The sequence below is a fragment of the Pongo pygmaeus genome, chromosome 2, assembly GCF_028885625.2.
Source record: "Pongo pygmaeus isolate AG05252 chromosome 2, NHGRI_mPonPyg2-v2.0_pri, whole genome shotgun sequence".
Taxonomy (NCBI): Eukaryota; Metazoa; Chordata; class Mammalia; order Primates; family Hominidae; genus Pongo; species Pongo pygmaeus.
In genome coordinates, this window is record NC_085930.1 from 121,382,332 (window position 1) to 121,407,362 (window position 25,031).

A 25,031-nucleotide genomic window follows, 5' to 3' on the forward strand; every position below is an offset into this window, starting at 1 on the left:
GAAACTACTGTCTGTGAACACTGATGATGGCAGAGACTGACTTTGTCCTCTCTGAAGTTTGTTAGATTGTGCCGGCAGGAAGCCCCCTCAGAAGAAGCAGGAAAACAAGAAAATAACAAAGCAGAACCACCCCTCTCATCTGCTGGATATCCACAGAGCAAAGAAGACAGCGTGATGGTGACCTGGGGTTTACATATTAGGCCCAATTGTATGAAGTTGCCAATATTTGATGGTTTTTGACCTACAAAGATGGCAATTCATACCTTACAGCTATCAACTGACAGATAACAAGTTACCATTTACTGATGTCTGACATACGTGATCTCGCTAAGGCCATGCAGAACCCTGCCAGGTAGACAAAATCATCCCCACGTTCATAAGGGGAAACTGAGGCATGCAGGTTCAATCATCGGTCCAAGGCTATCTGGCTTGTAAGCAGAAGTGGGATTTGAATCCAGGTCTGTCTGACTCTAAGGACCATGTTCCTCCATGTCAGATGCAGTTCTACCTCCCAAAAGTGTAAGCTCTGATCATAACAAGCCGAGAAAGGTGGACGGGTTCTCAACCATGTGGGAATCCTGTTTAAGAGGTGAGGCTGCTCACCATCAGGGCATGTGGTGAGAGCTCACTAAGAAATATCGCAGCACGAGTGAACATGCTTAACGGCCTGCTACTGAATTAATAACCAGATGAATATTATTAGCAATGCATGAGTACAAGAGAGTAGAATGAGTAACAGTCTGAGCTTCTGTGAAGGCCACTCAAAGAGAAAACCTGTCTACTCCATGCAGGGAACAAACCAGTAACACATGGGGTTCAATGTGTGTAAAATCTTAGAATCTATTTAGTTATTTAGTTATTTCGTTTTTGTTTTTCTGAGATAGAGTCTGGCTCTGTCCCCCAGGCAGGAGTGCAGTAAACCAATCTCAGCTCACTGCGACCTCTGCCTCCTGGGCTCAAGCCATCCTCCCACCTTAGCTTCTTAAGTAGCTAGGATTACAGGCGTGTGCCATCATACCTGGCTAATTTTCATATTTGTAGTAGAGACGGGGTTTTGCCATGTGGCCCAGGCTGGTCTCAAACTCCTGAGCTCAAGCAATCCCCCCGCCTTGGCCTCCCAAAGTGCTGGGATTATGGACGTAAGCCATTGTTTCCAGCCAGGAATCTTTAAAATGCACAACCAATTTAGGAAAAAGATTATTTTATACACTGCCTCTTTCCTATGGAGCAGTGATTCTTTTTTTTTTCTTTTTTTTTTTTGAGATGGAGTCTCACTCTGTTGCCCAGGCTGGAGTGCAGTAGCATGATTTTGGCTCACTGCAACTCTGCCTACGAGGTTCAAGCGATTCTCTTGCCTCAGCCTCCCGAGTAGCTGGGACTACAGGTATGCACCACCATGCCCAGCTAATTTTTGCATTTTTAGTAGAGATGGGGTTCCACCATGTTGGCCAGACTGGTCTTAAACTCCTGAACTCAAGTGATCTGCCTGCCCCAGCTCCCCAAAGTGCTGTGACTACAGGTGTGAGCCAACGCGCCTGGCCAGAGCAGCAATTCTTAAAGTGTGTGTGTGTGTGTGTGTGTGTAGTGTTAGTGTATGGGTGTGTTAGTGTATGGGTGTGCGACTTTGTGTCCTATGGGACATTTGGCAATGTGTGTATATATTTTTGGTTTACACAATTTTCGGGGATGGGAGTTGCTACTGGCATTTAGTGGGTAGAGGCCCAGGGTGCTGCTAAACACCCTGCAATAAATAGGAGAGCTCCCGTAGTAAAGAATTACCCATCTCCAGCCCCAAATGTGGCCCCTCAATTACAGTACTACTGTTGAAAAATTCTGCTATAGAAAATGTCAGTCTACAATGAGAATTAAATCACAAAATGGGGCCTGGTGCACGCCTGGCATCCCAGGCTCACGCCTGCAATCCCAGCACTTTGGGAGGCCAAGGTGGGTGGATCACCTGAAGCCAGGAGTTTGAGACCAGCCTGGGCAACAAGCAAGACCCTGTCTCTACAAAAGATACAAAAACTAGCTGGGCGTGGTGGCATGCACCTGTGGTCTCAGCTACTTGGGAGGCTGAGGTGGGAGGATCCATTGAGCCTAGGAAGTCGAGGTTGCAGTGAGCTATTATCACGTCACTGCACTCCAGCCTGCAAGACAGAGTGAGAGTCTGTCTCTAAAAAAATAAAAATCAAATCAAATCACAAAATGGATCTAACTCCAGTTAAAACAGTTGATGCTGAAATGCTCTTATTTTCTAAAGCCTCTTGTTGCTAGCCCACTATCAAGATCCTCAGCAATAGGTACAACAGCTAAAAGAGAACTCTCAGCTGGAAGCATGAAGCAGGTATGGAGAGTGCTCTGCTTACCAGATCGAAATAGAAGAGTGTGGCTGTGACACAAAGAGTCCCTCAACATTTGTGTATTTCCCTTTGCTAATGAACAACGCAAGTGTTTTCATTTTTTCGGTTCCTCTGAAGCTAGTCAGCCATGGTGATATAATGATTCACACCTCTGCCTTACTCAGGAGTGTGCATGATCGCCAGGGCTTTGCTGCTACGTTAGTCTTACTTCCAGGCCACATCTACACGGGGAAGTCTAGGGGTCTTCCCAGCCCCACACTGACCTCCTCAAGAACTCAAGTATCATTATTCAAGGCATGACTGAAAATGCAGATAATGTGAGATTATGCAGCGTGATTCCTAGGTAGAAGAGGCAATTTTGCATCTAGTTTAATGCAGAGATTAAAATAATTTTCCAACTCTTCGTTGAAGACAAAGTTAGCTCTTCTTCATGGTGACACAGGGATGTGGAAGTTTCCCAGCCAACAAAAGGGGCCTGTGCAGGTCTTCCTGCTCTGAGCTTCCAGGGCTGAGTACTGTGTAGTAGGAAGTGCATTCCTGCTCTGTCAGAAACATCTCAAACCTTTCTGGGAAACTTGCTCATGAAATAACACCTTCTGAATTCAGTTCACTTGGCCTATGGCCGTCTACCATATGACTTTCTTTAGGAAAGCCCAATTTTAGAAAATCTAATTTAGCCAGAGTATGGTGTGTGCTTATGCGTGCTCCTAAAAGCTTCCTTTTTGCCCAGGGATTCATTCATTCCAACTTTAAATAGCCAGCATCTTAGCCAGCACATTAAGTTAAAAAAAAAAAAAAAGATTTGACGGACATCAAACTTTTCAGAAATTCTTCTAAAGCCAGTAGGTAACTTCTGCAAATGCTGGGGCCCCCTGAATTATTTAGAAGCTTAATTCCTGGGTGACAAAATAATCTGTACAACAACCCCTCCCATGACACGAGTTTACCATATAAGAAACCTACACATGTACCCCTGAACTTAATATATAAGTTAAAAAAAAAAAAGCAAAGGTGAAGTAGAAGAAAGAACAAGACAATAGTGGGAAAAGGCGCTGGGGTGTTTATCCCTGCCAACTCCAACCCTCTCAGGTGTCTCTGTGTTCCCAGCTAGAAAAGCAAATGAACAAACAGGCCTGAATTCAGAGAGGACTGGAGGTAGGGGTTCTGACTTCAGGACGGAGTAAAGCAGCTGGGAGGCTCCTGGAAGACAGATGTTTCTGTGTAGAGTAACTTCAAAGTGATACTGTCCAAAGGGTTCACTTGCCTCTTAAGGTGCCTTCTAGCTCCTCTTGTAACGGTTTGTTCTTTTATATTGAACTGTCATAAAAATAAAATATCTAACATAAATGTCCAGGGGTTTATTTTATTTATTTTATTTTTTTGAGATGGAGTCTCACTCTGTCGCTAGGCAGGAGTGCAGTGGCAACATCTCGGCTCACTGCAACCTCCAACTCCCTGGTTCAAGGGATTCTCCTACTTCAGCCTCACAAGTAGCTGGGATTACATGCATGTACCTTAATTTTTAGTAGAGACAGGGTTTCACCATGTTGGCCAGGAGGGTCTCGATCTCCTGACCTTGTGATCTGCATGCCTTGGCCTCCCAAAGTGTCGAGAGTACAGGCGTGAGCCACCGCGCCTGGCCTATTTTTTTCTTTTGAGACAGAGTCTCGCTCTGTCACCCAGGCTGGAGTGCAGTGGCGCTATCTCCACTCACTGCAGCCTCTGCCTCCCGGGTTCAAGCGATTCTCCCGCCTCAGCTTCCTGAGTAGCTGGGACTACAGGTGTGCACCACCACGGCCGGCTAATTTTTGTATTTTTAGGAGAGACAGGGTTTCACCATATTGGTCAGGCTGGTCTCGAACTCCTGACCTCAAGTGATCCACCTGCCTCAGCCTCCCAAAGTGCTGGGATTACAGGTGTGAGCCACGGTGCCCAGCCATGTCCAGGAGTTTAAAAGTGACACTGCAAGAGCCCTCAGCTCAAAGCAAGGGTCCCACAGACCAGCCATCATACCACAGACTCACTGGAATTAGAATTCCAGGTAAGAAACATCACTCCCTGGAACCTGTGTCCTTTCTGACTCCATTCTGTCCGAATTCTTACTAGAAAGAAGACACAATTTTTTGGAAGGAGCAGAGGGTTTAAATTTCACAAGAGATGAAGGAAGCTGACATGATCTGAGAAAAGTGACGGTCCCCTGAGGACTCTGGAACCAAACTAGTCTGGTTGCAGCTTGAGTGTACACCCGCAGCCAGCCAGGTGCCAGAAAGTTTGCCCAGGTTCTCAGCCTGGCTGAGCATCCTTCCAGAAAGAAATGAGATTTTGAGGTCTACGATGAAAAATCTCTAGAGAAAACTCAAGAGGCAGTTTTCAAGAGACGCCTGCTTCTGAGCTGGGCTGGGGAGGTGTCTGGTGGTCTCAGGACCCTGTCTCCTGCCACCCATGCTTGGGAACATTTCCTCAGCAGACCCGAGCCCTCGTGCCTCTGCCAAGTCTGGTCCACTGAGTGTGCCTGTGTCTGGCTAAAGATGGCACCAGACACCTTTCATTTTGGAAGCCCTAGGCTGCATGCTGGTAGGTCACCCAACCCCACTGTCCCTGCATCTGACCTTGGAATGATACTTCAGTGAGAGAAGGCAGGAGCAGGAGAAGTAACTGATGAAAGCTAACATCAAAAGTCTCAGACCCAACTCTAAGAGGCTTTCCAGGAAATCCCCAGGAGATGAAAGCCAGGCTTGTTCAGAAAGTCAGAGATGTGGATGAGAATGCAGTGCCTGGAACCTGCATTTGTAAATGCTAGTGGGCCCATAAATGACTGCTTGGCAGTGGCAGACAGGAAGAGGAATGTGGTATTCTCCCAACTTTGGCTGAATTTTGCACTGAGTGTAAGGAGATTCACCCGTGCCTCCCTGTTAAAGTCATCATCATCTAATAGCCTTTGTGCAATCTCATTGACACCCACTGGCTGAGAAACCTGCCCCGCGGCTTCCTCTAGGTCCTGTCTCACTCACCAACATCAGAATCTTGCTCCAGAGTCCTGCCCATGCTCCTATTCCCCCCAGCACATAGTTTTGTTTTGTATCTACAAATGAAAATGCCATAGAAACCCAAGGGAGGGAGAATAATCTAGGAAATATGTCTGGGGTCCTGAGCTCCAGGCCTTGGGCAGCTCAATGATGCACCACTGGTTTCTGAATGTAACCGCACAGCAGAGTCACCTGTTTGCAGCATACCGAAAACCAGATTCTATGTTTGTCCATGCTGGGGGTAATTCTGGAAGGACACATAAGAAGCTGGTAACAGCACTTGCCTCTGGGGAGGGGAAGTGATATTTAGTAGTTTTAAAATCCACTTGTTTTGTTTTCTTACATTGTAAGAATCACATATTAAGTTTCAAAAAAGCAGTTTTAAAATGATACATCTTAGAGATCTTTAATGTCATACAAATATAATTTTACCTTTTTCTTTTCGTTGGCTATATAGTATTCCCCAGTATGGCAGTGGCTTTATTTAACCCAGGGTTTCTCAACCTTGACATTACTGACATTCGGGGCTGGACAATTCTTTGTTGTAGGTGACTGTCCTATAGATGGTCTTATCACAGCATCCTGGCCTTTACCTACGAGATGCCAGCCTTTACCCACTGCCCCCTTGCAACAACCAAAAATGTCTCCAGACATTGCTGTAGGTCCCCTGGGGGGCAAAATTGCCTCTGGTTGAGAATGACCTACTTAATCTTTTATTGGTGGGCATTTAGCACATCTCCAGTTTTTCATTAATACAAACAACCCTGCAAAGAATTAGATGTACTTCTTTGTATCTGTATGAATATTTCTTTCTTTTTTTCTTTTTTCTTTTGAGATGGAGTCTCTCTCAGTCTCCCAGGCTGGAGTGCAGTGGCACAAGCTCCGCTCACTGAAAGCTCTGCCTGCCGGGTTCACATCATTCTCCTGCCTCAGCCTCCCATGTAGCTGGGACTACAAGCATGCACCACCACGCCCGGCTAATTTTTTTGTATTTGTAGTAGAGATGGGGTTTCACCGTGTTGGCCAGGATGGTCTCGATCTCCTGACTTCGTGATCCGCCCGCCTCGGCCTCCCAAAGTGTTGGGATTACAGGCGTGAGCCACCGTGCCTGGTCTCTGTATGAATATTTCTGATAGATTCCTAGAAGTGAAATCACTGAGTGAAAGCATATGCACATTTAAGATTTTGTTGTTTGTTACCAAAATGTTATCCAAAAGAGATACCTGTCTCCCTCCACAGGGAATCTTGCCAACACAGATTAACAGTATTTAAAAAGAATGGAAATAGTATCTTATTGTTTGAATTTTCATTTCCTTAATTACTAGTGGATTGGATATCTTTTCATATGTTTATTGGCTACTGTCTTTTCACATTCTTGGCCTAATTTTCTATTGCTTCTATTTTTATTATGGATTCAAAGAACTCTTTATATTCTAAATACTAACTTACTTAGTCTCTTATAGACATTGCAAATATATTCTTTCCATCTCTCATTTGCCTTTATTTTTAGTCTTTTGTTTGACTAAAGTTAAAAGTTTTTATACAGTCAAATCTATGCATCATTTTTTATAGTTTTTGGGTTTTGTGTCTTGTTCGCTATCTCAAAATTATTTTTTAAAAAAAGAAAAGAGGCTTGGTGCAGTAGGTGTAATCTCAGTGCTTTGGGAGGCCAAGACAGGCAGGAGGATTACTTGAAGCCAAGAGTTCGAGACCAGCCTGGGCAACATAGTGAGACCCGCATTGCTACAAAAAAAATTTTAAAAATTGGCCAGGCGTGGTGGTATGCACCTGTAGTCCCAGCTACTCAGGAGGCCGAGGCAGGAGGATCACTTGAGCCTAAGAGTTAGAGGCTGCAGTAAGCTATGATTGGGCCACTGCACTCCAGCGTGGGTGACAAAGTGAGAACCTAACTCATAAATAAGTAAAACAGTCTCCTACATTAAAAATAAATATTTGCTTCGTTTAAAAATATACATACAATTTTTAGCTCTTTAGTCATCTGGGATTTTATTATTATTATTATTGTTATTATTTTTTGAGACAGAGCTTCACTCTTGTTGCCCAGGCTGGAGTTTAACGGCATGATCTCGGCTCACTGCAACCTCCGCCTCCCGGGTTCAAGCAATTCTCCCACCTCAGCCTCCCAAGTAGCTCAGATTACAGGCGCCCACCACCAGGCCCAGCTATTTTTTTTGTATTTTAGTAGAGATAGGATTTCACCACGTTGGCCAGGCTGATCTCGAACTCCTGACCTCAGGTGATTCACCCGCCTCGGCCTCCCAAAGTGCTGGAATTATAGGTGTGAGCCACTGCGCCCAGCCTGGGATTTATTTTTGTAGATGGCATGAACTAGGGCATATAGTAGGGTTCTGATTGTATCCAATCAGTCAATCGATTGTAATAACCTATCTTCTGGACAGCTCACTCTTTCCCCATTGGTTGAAATGCCACCTTTAATAAAAACTTCTATCAGCTCACTTCCAATCCACTGTCCACACAGCAATCATCATCAACTTTAAAACACCTTAAAGTCTTAACGTAAAACCCTTCGATAGTCCCATACTCTTGAGTCAGTTCAGCATCCTCTAATGAGGCACAATGGAGCTGCAGGTTCTGATCCCAGCTACCTCTGCTTCTCTAAACACATGGGTTCCTAGAGTTCCTCACACCCTGCCCCTCAGGAAGGTCCCGAATATTCTCTTAGGGTACCTTTGCAACCTGTACTATATCTATGTTTGTTGGTTAACTTGCTCACTGCTAACCTCCCCACCTAGAATGCAAGCTCCACGAGTGCAGGGACCCTGTTGGTTTCATTTGCATCCTTTATGTGCCCTGCACATAGTAGGTGCTCAATTCAACACTGGGTGAATGAATGGTTCCTGGGCTCATCCTGCCATCCTCTGTGACAGCTCCATGACACTCTCTTGCATTTAAAAAGCCCATCTCCCTCCTTCACTGGTCTGTAGGCCTTTAGGAGAGAACCGTGCTGTGTTTTTGCCAAACATCAATTAGGGACCCAGCACAAGGTCCCTTGTGACTAGGAGAAGAGGTGACTTTTGGAGGCTGCCCTCAGAACATCTTTACACTTGGTAGAATGTACTCATCAAATGCCCCCGGAGGGTGCCATTCAGGCTCTCCAGGCAGACTACCAGGGTGTGGCTGTGATGCAGGGATTCAGGTTCCAGATTCTTGGCTCGTGATGGGGCCAGAACATTCTCTGCTTGTTATTCAAGCCAGGCCATGTTCTCTTCATCCCCAACCGATTTCTCACAACAGGTGCAGCCCAGACAGATGGTCTATACCACAATCACATCACTGAGTCACCACTGTACTTCACTGGCAAAGGTCATCAGGATCACATTTAGAAAGATCGGGATAGAAAGCTCAACTTGTCAAAAACGTCACTGCATCCAAAAGGGCAAGAAGCACCATTGACACTTACTGTGTAGCAAACCTGGTGGTTTGGTGCTTGTGTTGAACTGAACTGAAATCACAAATTTTGGTTTGCAACAAGCAATGGTTTTTCTCTAGCTTGTTTCTCTTTCAGTGTCTGACACAATTTCCTGGTTTCTTTTTGGGCTGACTAAATTTCAAGACAGCAAAAAGAGCATTTTCTCCTGCTCACTCTTGTCATCACTACAGAAGGACATACTTCTTTAGATAGGCATGGGAGCGAAAGGACGGGGATGTGGACGGTCATCTCCACAAGAAAATCCCTGGAGGAGTAGGTCATCAGAGGGGACCAAGGGCAGCTGACACAATGTGAGGATGGCACAGGGCATTGAGGGTTGAACCCCAAAGAGAAGGGTATCTGCTATGGCTATCAACATGAATCCTAGGATGACAAGAAGAGCAAAAGTAATCACTAACCCTGACTGTACGCTCACCGTGCACCAAGCTCTATGTGCCTTACATCTGTGTGCCCATCTTATCCTCACAAGTTTACAAGGTAGACACTATTACTCTCCTCACTGTACAAAAAGGAAGGTGAGACACAGAGACATTGAGTGATTTGAGCTTATCATACAACTAGTGCATCCAGAGCCAGAGCTGGGACCCAGGCAGCCCAGCTCAGCAGGCACCCTCTTCAGGGCTGCTGCCTCTTGTTGCCATAGCAATGATGTCCCGCGCCATAGAGGCTGTGGCTCCAAAGGGTACCCCAGCCTCACCACTGGTTATTGACATGTGGTCACCAAAAGTGAACAGCATAGAGAGGAATGGGCGGGGAAGATGTCTGGGGGTCAGGGCCACGGGAACCCCCAGGGGCGAAGGAAGCGCTCGCTGAGGCAGGGCAGAAGGTATGGAAGGCCAGGGAGTGATTTGGGAAGCCTGTGGTGGGAGGAGGCAAGTGGAGCGGCAACCATCTACTGAATACCTGCTAGGTACCAAACAGTGCAATGCTGGTACATTTAATCCTCACAACTGTGGCCAGGTGGCACTCTGCCCAATTCACAGATCTGAAGAAAGTGAGGACCAAGGGCAGGTCACTTGCCCAAGGAAGATCACCTAGATGGCAAATGGTGGAACCAAGAAGCAAATCCAGGTCTATCTGGATCCAAGGCTCAGAAGAGGGAGCATATCCCAGAGGGAGGCCTCAAGAAGTGAGCTTGGGCTGAAACAACTCAGTGGTTTGAGCTTGTACCCACCCCCAGGGTAGGAGGTGTCTCCTCTGAAGTCAGCAATGTTGACCAGGCTGGTCTTGAACTCCTGGTCTCAAGTTATCTGCTCACCTCGGCCTCCCAAAGTGTTGGGATTACAGGCGTGAGCCACTGTGCCCGGCCTGAAATTTTTAACTAAGTTCATCACAACAGTCCTAGGAGGTAAGTACTCCTATCATCTTTTTATGTGGAAACTGAGGCACAGAAGGTCAAGTAACTTGCTCAAAGTCACATAGCCAGGTTAAGGAGCCAGGCCTGGGACCCTAGCCTGCAGCTGCAGAGTCCTTGTTCCTAACCACTATGCTGCTCCATTGCAGGCTGCACTTGCTTGTATACAGAGCCGCCTGTCCCAGCTTCTGGCCTCTGTTTTCGGTCGAGGGCCTAAATTCTGTCTGGTCCCACCTGGGAGTGAGCACTGAGAGCTGGGTGACAGAAGGCAAGTCCATAGTTTAACACTGCCTCAGATTCCCTCACACTGGCCAGCAGGGCTCTGGGACTCCAACTCACAAGGCTCAGCCCATTAGATATGTTGCTCATGTCAAGTCTCTTGCTTAAAAAAAAAAGTGTTATTCTAATTATAGAATCAATACTTGCTCATTATAGAAATTAATTCAGGCAGGTGTCTATTTAAGAAAACAAAAATTACCCATAATGCTACTCCTCAGAGATAACCACCTCCCCTGGCATTTCAAGGTATTTCTTTCCATGCATGTATGTTTCAAGCACATATGTACTATTTCCTCTTTTCAAAAATGGGATCATACTGTACATATAGTTTTACCTCTGCCTCTTAAAAAGATATTTTCTTATTTGTAGATGCCACTCAATTCAATCGTTCTGCTTCAAAGCCCTTATCACTGCCCAGGAAGTTGTATATTTTACCTGTCTGCTTACTGTCACCCCTGAACGTAAGTCCCATGATGATCTGTTGTGTTCACTGTTGTTTTCCCAGTGCCAGAAACCTTGAATGGTATATTGGTTCTCCATAGATATTTGCTGAATAAGTGAATGAATGAACAAATGCAATTTTATATCCTTTTATGGCCCAGGCATTGTGCTAGGCCACGTTCTTACTCCCTCTCCACGTACTGTCTAGAGGAAAGGTGAGTAAAGAAACACAAAACCATCACCCTGGTGCGAAGTCTTATCTCTAACACGTGGGATGAGAGCAGCATGTTACTCTCTCCTGTCCATCCTGAAACAAGTAGGGGCTTTACACTCAGAAGCAAAGGGTCATCAGGAGAGCTGTGTCTCACACACACACACACACACACACACACACACACACACACACATTCAGATGCAGATCAGGCCAGAATGATGCTTCGGTTGGAGACAAGCAGCCTACTAAGCGCACATCCCATCGAGGCTGCCTCTGACCACTGCATCATCAACTGTGTGTATAGTCTGACCTTATGTGCACACAGCAGAGACTACATGGATTCACTGCTGTGTCCCTAGTGCCCAGCACATAGTAGGCTGTCAGTAAGTCATGTAGAACTGAATCTGGGGTTGAATCGAATTCTCAACAGTAAAAATGGCCAGCAGGCTGAGTGCAGGCTCTCTGGGGTTTGTAATAGGGAGCAGCCCTGAACACATGTGCTTTTATAAAGGCATGAGCAGAATGGGGACTGCCTGAGCAGGCACCGCCATGACAAGCAGACATGCTGGCCAGCAATTTAGACACATTATGTAATGATTGCAGATGAGATGAAACAGCGCAGGATCTGCTTCACAACAATATGGGAGCAAACGAGTACGAGGGATCTTTTGGGGGGGTGACAGAAATGTCAAAAATTGGATTACAGTAACGGCTGCACAGCTCTGTCAGTTTACTAAAAATCACTGAATTGCAAACACTTAAAAAGAATTACTCTTTTGATATTAAGTTGTATCTCAATAAAGCTGTTAAACAATAACATGGCAGTGGAACCACAGCTCCACAAGGACTGACCATGAATTGGTGATTGTTGCAGTCGGATGACAGATACACAAGTGTTCACTGTGCTATTCTCCCTACTTTTGTGCATAGCTGAAATTTTCCATAAAACATTTCTTTAAAAATACACTGCTCGGCCGGGCGCGGTGGCTCACGCCTGCAATCCCAGCACTTTGGGAGGCTGAGGCGGGTGGATCACAAGGTCAGGAGATTGAGACCTTCCTGGCTAACACAGTGAAACCCTGTCTCTACTAAAAATACAAAAATTAGCCGGGTGTGGTTGCGGGCGCCTGTAGTCCCAGCTACTTGGGAGGCTGAAGCAGGAGAATGGCGTGAACCCGGGAGGCGGAGCTTGCAGTGAGCCAAGATTGCGCCACTGCACTCCAGCCTGGGTGACAGAGCGAGACTCTGTCTCAAAAAAAAAAAAAAAAAAAAAATACACTGCTCCAGCCAGCCGTGGTGGCTCACACCTGTAATGCCAGCACTTTGGGAGGCCAAGGCAGGTGGATCACTTGGTCAGGAGTTTGAGACCAGCCTACTCAACATGGTGAAACCCCATCTCTACCAAACATAAAAATTAGCTAGGTATGGTGATGCACGCCTGTAGTCCCAGCTACTCAGGAGGCTGAGGTGGGAGGATCACTTGAACCCAGGAGGTGGAGGTTTCAGTGAGCCGAGATCATGCCACTGCACTCCAACCTGGGTGACAGAGTGAAACCCTATCTCAAAAAAAAAAAAAAAAAAAAAAATACACTGCTCAATAAGCTTAGAGAAAGAATTAACAGTCATTAAGACAAAAGAGGGGAGGGGGAAAAAAGGATTCAGATTTGCAGTCATCACTCTTCCCATAAAGGTATGAGAGGAAGTTGTGAAATTATTCTTTTTATTTTTAAAACTATAAAATAATAATTCTGTTTAATAAGCAATTCGAGCAGTGTGATACACAATGGGGCTTCACTCAAGAGTAGACAACGATTTTTGGTTCCTTTCGATAAACTGAATGAAAGTGCAATAGTTCACATTCTGACCACAGCCAGACCAAACAATGAGGCTCTACGTTCACAAAAGTCACCAGTGCAAATACCAGCGCAGAGCCTCGGTGGGAGCAGGTCTGGTGCAGTCAAGCAAACCTTGGCTGGTGTCTGAGTGGGGCCAGGTGGGCCACAGGTGGGCAGCTGTTTATCTGCGGCTTTCCACGACTCTCAGGTGCAAGGTGGGCTGAACACAGCTCATCTAAGTCTCTGTGAAGAACAGAAGAAACCTTCTGGAGCAATGACGATCAGGATTGGCTGGAAAAACAACCAAGCTGCTTGGATCAACTTGGCAGAGAAAAGAGCCTGAGGTGTCTGGAAATATGTCTGGCATGGTATAATTTTACAAGCCAAACAAAGATGTTATGTAAGCAGAAAAAGGAGCAAAAGGGCTCACACCAAGATGAGACTGACTCCTTACAGCCAAAGCCCAGGCCGGCTTAGCCCCCAGCAGGGAAGCCACCCCACAACACCTCAGCTTCGCTCCTTTCTAAACCTCTCACCTGCCTGAATCTCACAGACACCCTTGACTTCCTGCTCTCTAGAGGCTCAGCAGACACTTAAACCCCTTCCTAATTGACAGTTCATTGAAACTCCTGTTTATTTTACATTTCTCCTCCATGAGGTATCCTGATCTGGTTAGTATTGAGATGAGGAAATGAAGGGAAAATTCAAGGTCAGGCAGGTGGCTCCAGGAGTCGGACTCTGAGGCGGCAGGGAGGACTGAGGCTGCACTCTGGCCACCTCTGGCAATGGGGTTTGTTGCAAAGGGCCTGGGGAGCCCTCTCAGCACCTCTCAGGCAGGCTTTGGAGAGAGCTGGCGGGCCTTCCTCACTGCTCAGGGTATAGCCACAAGTGGGCATCCTTCTCTCCTGCTCCTGTGTGTCCCTGCCATGTATTCTGGGACCAAGCCCCTCTCACAGCACACTCTCCACAGGAAGGACCGTATTTACCCGTCACTTCATGGGCCTCAGACCTTCCTTGTGTCCAGACTATGGATAATGCAGTCTCTGCCCTAGCCAGTTTGGCCCAGGGTTAGGTGATGCCACATACTGGCATAGCTTCCTCAGAAGAGGCTATGGGCATGATAGACACTTAAGAGTTTGATCTAATGAGACTTCCTATTCTAAACACTACAGAGGTCTAATACAAAGTCCACACAAAATGAAGCTCACAGATCACGCCAAGGAATAGCCCCAAACTCCCTTTCCAACGTCTGCTTCTACTTTCCCATGCATGACCCATGTCCAAATTGAGGTAGACTACAGGTCATTCTCCATCCTTTAATCTGCCCCCTGCCAAACTCCTGCTTCTAGATCAGATTTCCAATAGAACTTTCTGTGATGATGGAAATGTTCTCTACCTGTGCTGTCCAATATGGCAGCCCATGGCCTCCTGTGTCTACTAAGCCTTTATAATGGGCTAGTGTGACCAAAGAACTGAATTCTTAATTTGATTTTCATTAATCTAAATCTAAATAGCCCTCATGTAGCTAGTGGCTATGGTATTATACAGTCCCAGACTGTCTAAGAAGCACTCTCTGCCCTCTTGGTCCCCATACCGAGGGCACCTCTCCCGCCCACCCTTTCTCTAGCATCTGCCACAGCTCCTTCCAGTCTCATTCTCATGCCCTTCATGAGAAGAAACTTCCTTCAGATCCAGGCAGGGTTTGGGTTTCTTTGGATCTCACAAGGCAGCCACTCAATAAAAGAACTCACTACATGTTTGACCTACTCAGTGGGACCAGACCTTTGTCCCTCCTTAGATTAAGTACTGGGCTTCTAGGAATGGCTACTCAGAAGTCAGTAACCTTTCATAGATAGCAGCCAGGGAGTGGTCCCTCCAGCCATGCCCTGAGTTCATTTCTATGTAAACCCAGTTGTATTTCCACTCAGTTCAATGGCTGGTGACATTTTCTAGTGGTGTGGCCTTAACTTTATCATGTCTCAATTTCTTCACCTATGGAATAGAAGTGATCATATACTCTATTAGGAAGTTATGAGGGTAAAATCGGTCAATACATATAAAGCACTGTGCTTGACACAAAGTAAGTATATAATATAGCCCATAATAAAGTATATAATAAGTAGTGAAATAACCACTAACGTTTAAGGGTTGATGGTTGATCTTGGGTCTAAAAGGCACCTCTGGACTTAGCATGAAATTATCAAATAATCTTAAAAAATGCATATCCTTTGATCCAATAACTTCACCTCTAATCATTTTAAAACACTCATGCATATTGGCCAAGATTTAGTTACAAGAATAGTCATGACAGTGTTATAAAAGTGGAAAAATTACAAAACCTTTAGATATCAAATAGTACTTGCTAATTAGATAAATTATAGTTTAGCCTTATGACAAAATACTATGTAGCCATTAACAAAAATGTTCACCTAGCAAAGAAAAAAAAATCAGGCATAGAAGTTGTAACTCCACCCCTTCCACCACCCTAATAAAACCACAGACAATATATTTAAAGAAAAATACTACAGACAAAATGTCAACTGTGACTCTTTGGGGGTCATGGCATTATGGGTGATTATTTCCCCTTCATGCTTTTTCTGTGTTTTTTAAACTTCTGTATTAAAAATATTACTACTTTTGTAATTATGAAAAATGTAGCTTTAAATAATCTTGCTTTCATAACATGGGAAAATATTCATGACATAAATATTAAAAAGGTTAAGAAAGACTCATGGTGTGAAAATATAACCACTGAGAGAAGAAAATGGAAGCCAAGTGCCTGGTGTGTTAACTGTGGTTAGCTCTAGTTTTAACTCAGGGTTTTAGGTTAGGGGAGCAGATATTCTAGTTTGCTCAGGCAAATCCCAGTTTTTGTTTTGTTTTGTTTTGTTGCTGTTTTTGAGATGGAGTTTCACTCTTGTTGCCCAGGCTGGAGTGCAACGGTGTGATCCTGGCTCACCGCAAACTGTGCCTCCCAGGTTCAAGCAATTCTCCTGCCTCAGCCTCCCGAGTAGCTGGGATTATAGGCGTGTGCCACCATGCCTGGCTAATTTCATATTTTTAGTAGAGATGGGGTTTCTCCATGTTGGTCAGGCTGGTCTCAAACTCCCAACTTCAGGTGATCCGCCCACCTCGGCCTCCCAAACTGCTAGGATTACAGGCGTGAGTCACCATGCCCAGCCAAATCCCAGTTTTATGCTTGTGACCAGGTGCCAACCGGTGTCCTTTCCTGCTAAAAAATATCCTGCTAAAATTACACACTCAACCTAATTATAAGGAGTTCTAAGGTGTTTTTCTAGACTTCTAAATCCTAGTGAACTCAATGTGTTTCCTTAATTCCAATTTGTACCTTTCTACATTTTAATGTTGTTGAGATTGGAATGTACTATGCAACAGATTGGCATTCTTCCCCCACCAACCTAACAAGTTACAAAAATCAATGGTGTTAAGGTTGGTGGGAGCTTATATTGAGGAAACAGAGTATGTTAATTTACAAATGGGAAAAATTTAGAAAATACATTAAATGCTCTTTTTTTTTTTTTTCCTGGAAAGTCAAGATTCTAAGACCTGGGTAACTAGATAAAATCAGACAGATGAAATCCCTATATACAGCTAGGGCCTTACTGGGATTAGGAGCTCATGTTTCCCACAGGCTCCCTGATGAGGTCAATAACAAAATAAAAGGGTGTGACTGCCACAAAATCTTCTCCAGGACTGGCACAGGATCTACAGCCCTTGCTGAGACATAAGCTTTTTTTATAAGGAGCCGAAATAATATCAATAATGATAATTATTTTCATAAATGGCTAATACTCATTAGGCACTTATGTGCCAGGCATAGGGCTGTCAAATTATTATGACAACCCTATTATGCCCCTCATTCTACAGATGAGGACACTGAGGCACAGAGAGGCACCTGCTCTAGGCCACAGAGCAGGGATTCAGTCCTTTCCATCTGGCTCCAAGGTCTGCTTCTTAACCACTGACACTGCTTCCTGCCTCTTCTGTGTTTTCTCTACGTTTTTTGTCTCCGGCCTCTCTTTTCAGCAAAGCTCTAACTATAAAGGTTTCCCAGGACAGTGGCTCATGCCTATAATCCCCGCACTTTGGCAGGCCGAGGTGGACAGATCTTTTGAGCTCAGGAGTTCGAGACCAGCCTGGGCAACACGGCAAAACCCCATCTCTACAAAAAATTGAAAAGTTAGCTGGGTGCAGTGCACACACCTGTGGTCCAGCTATTCAGAAGGCCGAGGCTGGGAGGACTGCTGGAGGCCTGGGAGGTTGAGACTGCAGTGAGCCATGATCACGCCACTGCACTCCAGCCTGGGCGACAGAGTGAGACCATGTATCCCCCCAATCGCAAAAAAAAAAAAAAAAAACCTTTCCCCAAGGGCTCAGTGGTCTGGGAGAGGGGGCAAGAGGCTTAAACAAGCTCCCTGCAACCAGATATTCTGAATCCTTCGGCCTTGGTAATGGGATATAAAAGAACACCCAACACTGCGTTCATGTGCTGTGGCTGTGTTTTCCAAAAATGGCCACAGTGATACTTTTAGTCTCATATGTTCTTGCAGAAACTTGCCACTCCCCATCAAGAAGTAGAATCTGTTTCCTCTCCCTTTGAAGCTGGGCAGGGCTTGGTGGCCGCCTGTAATGTGATGGAAGTGACACGATGTGATCTGCAAGGTGAGGTCGCAGCCTACGATACCAGTTCTTTCTGGTCCGCACTCTCAGGCTGCTCGCCCTAAGAACCCTGGCACCATGTTATGAGAGGCTTAGAGCACTGAAGAGGCCATGTGTAGGTGTTACGGCCCATAAGGCCCCCAGCCAGCATCAACTGCAATGTGAGACAGTAAGTCTTCAGATGACTCTGGCCCCAGCTTTCAAGTCTTCCCAGCCAAGGCCTCAGACATTGTGGAGTAGAGATAAGCCTTCTCCACTGTGCCCTGTCTGGATTCCCTACCTGCCGAATTTGTAAGAATAAGTGGTTGTTTTACACCATTAAATTGCTGAGTAATCTGTTACAGAACAAGCACTTCAAGAGAAAAAGGTCCTATCTGGCCTCTATTGAAAGTAACATATGCACTGTTCTGGGTTTCATGTTTTGATTCTTTGCACAGGGAAGCCGAAATCTATCCAGAGGACAGTGACGGGCACAGGTGAGAGAGACACCATCTGTGACCTGCACCTGGGGGGCTGGCTTAAAAATGCGTCCTCAGCAGATACTCTTAGGATGGCTCAGCTAAAAGGCAGCTGTCACCTCTGAGAAGCTTGTTACTGAATATTATAGAATGAAACCACCCTGGTGGCCAAACCTTGAGAACAGCTTGATAAACCCCCACCTCCATACTACATCACTGCAGTTCTGCTCATTCTGAATCCTCTGCAGGCTAGAGGCTCTGACGGGGCTAACTGCTGGGCCTGGGGGCTCCACGCTCTCCTTCAGGTCAATGAAGAATGTCAGTGACAGAGACATTTTTGAGAGCTCTTGGTTTTGGCTTCCCAGTAGCCACAGAAACCGAGAAGGAGCAGTAGGAAGACGCAGAACTTCTGCCTCCACCCTCCTCTCGTCCCCTACCCCTGGGCAGCTTATAAGAATCATTTACTCATGTTCTCTGTAAGATTCCATTCGAAAAGAGAGTTCTACTAGCAAATATATCTACATATTGATTTTTCTTGAAATGGAATGTGGCCACTCTTCAGTGCCACAGCAGAGGCAGGTCCTTTTGAGTTTGGTGTGCTCATACCAACCAATGTGTGCTTTGTGACAATGCAATTATCTGACCACTTTTCTCTACTCAAGCTACTAGCCTGCTGGCCTCAGAAGGATGAGAGGCACGTGGACAGTGCTGTCACTGCAGTTACCCCAGCTGAAGCCAGCCCAGATCAGATGACAGCAGCCAACCCCCAGCCACAGAAGCAAGCCTAATTTATAATGAGCAGAGCCAATCCCCAGCTGACCTCAGTCATGTGAGCAATGAACTTTTATTGTTGTATGCCACTGAGGTTTTGTGCCTACAGTTATGATGGCTGGACTTACGATAGTTCAACTTATGATTTTTCAACTTTACAATGGTATGGAAGTGATATACATTCAGTAGAACATCAATAAATTACGTGGGTAATTCAATACTTTATTACTAAATAGGCTTTGTATTAAATGATTTTGCCCAACTGTAGGCTAATGTAAGTGTTCTGGGCATGTTTCAGGTGGGCCAGGCTAAGCTATAATGTTTGGTAGGTTGACGGTATTAAATGCATTTTTGACTTAACAGTACTTTCAACTTGCAATGGATTTCTCAGGAGTAACCTCACCATAAGTTGAGAAGTGTCTGTATTTGTTATCCAACAAAAGCTAACTGATACATCTGTTTTCAGAATTTTCCTGGTTTCCCAGTCAGGAAACCCTAGCTTTTAAAAAGGAAAGGAGAATGAAGTTATCCATTCAAGGATTATTTACTGATGGCCAAATACATGTCCAGCTCATTGCTTGGCATTAGGGCTACGAGACGACACTGGTTGCCATTTTGCCAAAGATAATCCTAAGGAACCTTGACACAGAAGAAATAGTTCTGCTGCTGAGTACTTTGGCCACTATCCTGGGGAAATAAATATTTGGAGAAGCTGTGGGGCCAGTCCCAGCAGGAGGCCTGGCACCCAGCCCTGGGCCCATGCCAGAAGTGAGTGCCTGTTGAGTTTCACAATGTGGGTGTAGGCCGCCTTGATTAAAACCCCAGGCAGCACAATGCCAAATAAGTGCCAGCCTGGGGAAGAAGAAATTAGTCTGGGATAAAAAACGACAAAGCAAGAACACAAAATCCATTAAGGGATTTGTAAGCACGTGTCACGGATGAAAAATCACTATTGTTGAGAACGTGTGATCATCATGTTTTGCCCTGTGGGGCCTGGGGAAGGAAGTCTGAGTGTTAGCCAAACGCTGGCCTTCCATCAGAGGAAGGAAGGCTGAACAGGAGCAATAAAGCATGGCTAGCAACCCCCACAGGTCAGTCACTCAACACAGCCAGTAGGGGCTAGTTCACCCTGTTGGGCCTCAGTTTCCTCATCTTTGGCATGAGGGATAATAATCAAATATACTACAAAGAGTTAATGAGTTAATACAAGGATTAAATGAACTTATTCAGGCAAAATATTTACAACAGCCTGGTACTGCTCCAGTAAATGCTCAACAAATGTTAGGTATTAAAACTCCTTTCAGAAGTTTCTTGGGAGGAACAAATAGGATAATGTTTGAGGTCTTGGCACAAAGTAGCACAAAAATGATGATTCCTCTAAGTGCAGTGTGTTGTCACCAGGAGATGAGCAAGATATGAGGACAGCTTAGACACGGACCCTGTCCTAAAGGGTAAGGAGCTTAACATCCAGACACAAGTAACGGCAACAAAACAGGATAAATACCACCAGAGAGCTACAATTTGTGAGGAATAGAGGAAGGAGAAGGTTAGGCATGTCCCCTATGAAGAGTAGACGTGGCCCTGGTGTGGACTCCACAAAAGCATTCCAACACACAGAGAAGGGGAATCAGAGGCTTCTGGCAGTGGGAACACAGCCACAGAAGGCATAGGGGTGGGAAAGCACAAGAGTATATTTGGGAACAAGAGGGTTGTTGTCCATGTTAGGCAAACTGCACAGGTATGTGAAGAGGTGTGATGGGAAGCAAAGCTGGCAGGATGGGGTGGGGATCAAGATTGCAGGCTGAGGAAGTAGATATGCTAGGTGGGCAATGGGGAGCCAGTGAAGGTTATTGAGCAGGGAAGAGCCACAGCAGAACTGTTCCTCAGGAAAATGAATCTAGTAGCGGGTGGACTGGAGATGGGAGAGAAAAGACACAGAAGTCAGTTTGTAGGAGGCTGTGTCAGTTCTAGCAAGGTAACGGGGACTGAAATCAGAATAGTGGCCAGAAGAAAAGGGAGAGGAGCTGGGTGGGAGAGGAGGGCAGCAGGTGGCAGGAATGTCCCAGGGAGCCTCCAGGGAGCCAGGCTGCATGGTGAGGCGGGGAGCAGGGTCGCCTCCAGTGGGAGGGTCCAGACAGCAGGTGAGACCAACAAAAAAAACTTCCCCGGCTGGCTTGGCTGCCTCAGATTGTTGACAATATGCTCAAGCGATTCCGTCTGTGCAAACTCTTCCACAAACTAAACCGCTGAGTCAAGCAAGCAGGCAGCAGGCCTTGCCACTTCTGCAGGCCATTAGCTGGCCCCCTCTCCTGCCCCCAGACCCAGTTCTGAGGAACAACTCCCCAGAGAGGGCCTCTCCCACCTGCTCTCTGGCCGCTGCATTTTTTAGGGAACAAAAAGCCAGCTGTGGTAAACCACCCTTCGGTCAGGCAGACAGTGGGACTGTGGCGTGGACACCTTGCCCCTTTCTTCCTCCTCCAGCCTTTTCAACCATGTCCTCAGTTCAAAGACATGATCATTGTGACCTGCAGGCCCAGGTACAGCTGAAGTCATTTCAGAAGGCTGGCGTAGACTCAGCCCTCCCCTGCTGCCTGCATTCTCCTCTGCTCTCTCACTTTTGAGTCATCTGAGTGCCAAGTGAAAACAAAGACCTCCCTTCAGAAAGTTCCCCACCTCATTGGGCTTCACTTTTTAAAAATAACCTGTTAGGCTGGAACCTGGCCACTCCCCACATTTCCCCTCGCCCGGCCTGCAGGGTCATTCTCAGGCCTCCTTGCCACTGCAAAAGCCTCCTGGTGGAAAGACAAAGAAGGCCTTTCAGTCCCCATGAAGCAGGCTCTGCTTCTGCCCTGATCTGGATGCCTCTGGAGGAAACAGGGAGGCCACAAAGAGACATGGACGAAAGGTTCATCCTCAACAACACCTTCTCTCATGTGCCTGCTAATGGAGAACTAGACTGCTCAGATAAACACAAATAAACTGTTCTTCTAAGGTGACAACAGGGACCCAGCACTTGGTAGGACCTCAGTAATGTGAGGCAAACCAATTTGAATCTAGCTACTGGACTCAAATACTTCTTCCTACATCCTGTTCCTGAATTGAGTTGCATAACTTCATCTTTTTCTAACATGTAGGCAAAAAGGAGAAACAGATAAACCCAAAAGAACACCAACCACACAGAGAGGAAAGAGAGACCAGGATTCAGAATAACCCACACTAGACTATGAATACATGAATATCTCAAAAGGAAGGATGCAAAGTGGGTTGAGTCATTAACAAGCTTACAGAGAAACTCCAGGCTATCAAAAACCCTCCATAAAATATTAGCATATCATATCCAACATATATAAGAAATATAAATGTACCACAGCTAAGGTTTATCACAGGAATGCATGAGTGGTTCAGTACTTCCAAATGTTTCAAATGTATATGCCTTATGAACAGACAAAACAAGAAAAGCCATATATTCGTATCGACTGAGACAGAAAAAGTGGCATTTGACAAAATTCAATATCCAGTCATGATTAAATAAACAAAACAAAACTTTCAGCAAGCAAGGATAGGAGGGAACTTCCTTAACTGAGAAACGGCATCTACAAACCAACCCACAGCTAACATGATACTTGGTGAGATACTGCATGCTTTCCCCCAACATAGGGAACAAGGAAAAGATGTCTTTTCTCACATTCTTATACTACTGGAAGTTGCAATAAGGTAAGAAAAAGAAATAGAGGCATATGGATTGAAAAGGAAGAAACAAAACTACTTCATTGGTAGACAACATAATGATCTATGTAGAAAATCCCAAAGAATCTACTAAAAACCTCCTTAGAACTAATAAATAACTTTAGTAATGTCATGAGATACAAAATCAATTTACAAAAATCAACTGCATTTCAATATCTTAGCAATGAACAACTGAAGTTAAAAATTAAAAACAAAGGAGAGGACTACTTACAATAGCAGCAAAAAGGGAAATATTTATTAGGTATAAATCTAACTTTACAATATGGTGAAAACGATAGAACACTGGTGAAAGAAATCAAAGACCTAAATAATTGGAAGGGCTCGCCATGTTCATAGATTGAACAACATGATATTGTTAATGAGCCAATTCTCCCCAAATGGATATGCAGGTTCAACATAATTTCAATCAAATCCCAGTGATAGGCTTTATTATTGTTATTTTTGTAATATTGGAAAACTGATTCTAAAATTCATATGAAAAGGGCAAGGAATGAGAATAACCAAAAACAATTTTGCAAAAGAGCACATCCAATTTCAAGATTTACTATTGAGTTACAGTAATCAAGACAGTGTGGTACTGGTGAAAGCTTAGACAAATAGATCAATGCAGCAAAACACAGTCCAGAAATAGACCCATATGAATATAATCAGCTGGTCTTTTGAGAAGTGTAAAGTAATTCAGTGGAGAAAGGATATCCTTGTCAACAAGTAGTGCTAGAAAAACTCGATATCCATATATAAAACAACGACCCTTGGCCCATACTTAACTCCTTATGCAAAAATTAATTCAAAACAGATCACAGACCTAAAATATAAAACTGTAAAACCTCTGGAAGAAAACATAGGAGAAAATCTTCGTGACTTGGATTAGGAAAAGAGTTTTTAGATAAGATACTGAAAACACAATCCATAAGGAAAAAAACTGATAAATTAGACTTTATCAAAGTTTACTTTTGGCCTGCTCTTTTGAGAGACTAAGAGAAAGAAAAGGCAAGATATAGAGTAGTGGAAACATTTTGTAAATCACATTTCTGACAAAGAACTTTATCCAGAATATACAAAGAATACTCAAAACCTAAAAATAAAAAACCAACAAGCCTATTTTTAAAAATGGGCAAAAAATGTGAATAGATACTTCACCAAAGAGGCTATGTGGATGGCAAATAAGCACATGAAAAGATGTTCAACATTATAGTCTTTAGGGAAATGGAAATTAAAACCACAATAAGGACAGGCGCGGTGGCTCACAACTGTAATCCCAGCACTTTGGGAGGCTAAGGCAGGTGGATCTCTTAAGCCCAGGAGTTCGAGACCAGCCTTAGCAACATAAGGAAACCTGGTCTCTACAAAAAATACAAAAATTAGCTAGGTGTGGTGTTACACGCCTATAGTCCCAGCTACTCAGGAGGCTGAGATGGGAGGATTGCTTGAACCCAGAAGGTGGAGGTTGCAGTGAGCTGAGATCGTGCCACTGCACTTCAGCCTGGACAACAGGTGAGAACCTGTCTAAATAAATACACAAATAAAAAACCAAAAACAAACCAAAGTAAGATATCATTACATACCTATTCGGATAGCTAAAATTAAGCAAAACCCAAACTAGAAAATACTGATAATATCAAATGCTGGCAAGTGTGGTAAACAACAAGAACTCTCATACACTGCTGTGGGAATGCAAAATGGTATAGCCACTGTAAAAAACAACTTTGCAGTTTCTTATACATTTGAATATATACTTAACATACGACCCAACAAAACTACGGATAGGTATTTACTTAAGATAAATGGAAACTTACATTTATACACACAAGAAAAACCTGTAAGTGAATGTTTATAGCAACTTTATTCATAATTGCCAAAATCTGGAAACAGATGTCCTTCAACTGGTGAACAGACACATATCCATATAATGGAACACTACTCAGTAATAGAAAGAATATTTTTATTATCCATGTGATAACATGGATTAATTTAAACCCCTTTTCCTAAGTGAAAGAAGCCAGTCCCAAAGCTACATGTTATATGATTCCATTTATACGACATTCTGGAAACAGCAAAACTATAGGGATGGAAAACAGATCAATGGTTGCCAGGAGTTACAAGGTGGGGAAAGGGCTGACTACAAAGGGGCAGCATGAGGGAACTTTAGGGTGATGGAACTGTTCTGTACACACTGTGGTGATGGATCTGTAACTCTATGCATTTGTCAAAACCGACAGAACTGTCCTAAGTGTTCTGAAATTGATTGTGGTGATGACGGTACACACTCTGTGTATAGACCAAAAACTTCTGAATTGTCACTTTGAATAGATGATTTCTATAGTATGTGAATTCTATCTCAATAAAGCTCTTATTTAAAAAACTTAAAAGAAAAAGACATCTGCTGAGAAATGG

The 25,031-nt window shown here is 44.6% G+C and overlaps 1 protein-coding gene across 3 annotated transcripts in view; it reads right to left on the reverse strand.

The window, feature by feature from the left end:
- Window positions 1-25,031, reverse strand: part of CMTM7 (CKLF like MARVEL transmembrane domain containing 7) — a 66,455-nt gene that overhangs the window by 12,879 nt on the left and 28,545 nt on the right. The window lies entirely within an intron of this gene.